This window comes from Penaeus monodon, chromosome 34 (assembly GCF_015228065.2).
Source record: "Penaeus monodon isolate SGIC_2016 chromosome 34, NSTDA_Pmon_1, whole genome shotgun sequence".
NCBI classification, from domain to species: domain Eukaryota; kingdom Metazoa; phylum Arthropoda; class Malacostraca; order Decapoda; family Penaeidae; genus Penaeus; species Penaeus monodon.
In genome coordinates, this window is record NC_051419.1 from 31,981,338 (window position 1) to 31,982,119 (window position 782).

The window sequence follows — 782 nt, forward strand, 5'->3', positions numbered from 1 at the left end:
CACATTCATCACGCTGACGTCCAAGATGAAGAGACTGACACACTAGGCTTTAAGGGTCGCAGGAGGGCCTTCGTCGCGAATGGAAAGGGAGAGAAGCGGCGGTTTTTTTCAAGGCCGCTTATGTCCAAGGCCGCCTGACACAATTCAAGAAGGATCCGCATTTTCCCAGGCAAACTTTCGAACCACTTTCAAGATGTCAAAGAAAGTACAAAAAAATAGAAAAGAAAAGAAAAAAAACACTCACACAAATTGCTACACTTCAGAGGTTTTGAAGCAAGGATTCTCAGTATCCAGTTAGATCCCCTTTCAGGATACCAAAGAAAGTGCTTAAAAACTACAAATTGCTACCGTTAAGAGATTTTGAAGCAAATTGGACAAACTCCTGTATCTACAATAGCTAAAGTGCTATTGGAAACAGCAGTGCATTGGTGCCCCCTTTTTATTTTTATGAATCACTACTCTAACTACCTTTAACAATGATGAATATATCTTTCAATAAGTAATGACCTGTCAGCTGTGACTGTTGCAGTATCAGTTACTACTGGTTCTGTTCCCCACTAATTCCGAAGTCCACGAGCTCATTTGTCCACTGGTACAGATATCTACTGGCTCAGCTGTCCGTTGCTTCAGCCATCTAGGAGTCCAACTACCCACTGGCAGAATTGTTCACTGGTATTACTGCTACTGGTTCAGTTCCCCGCCGGTTCAATGGGCAGTCCTGTGACTTGCCATATCAGTTGTTTGAATACCATATATACGCACAAATGCACTGGTACTTGCAA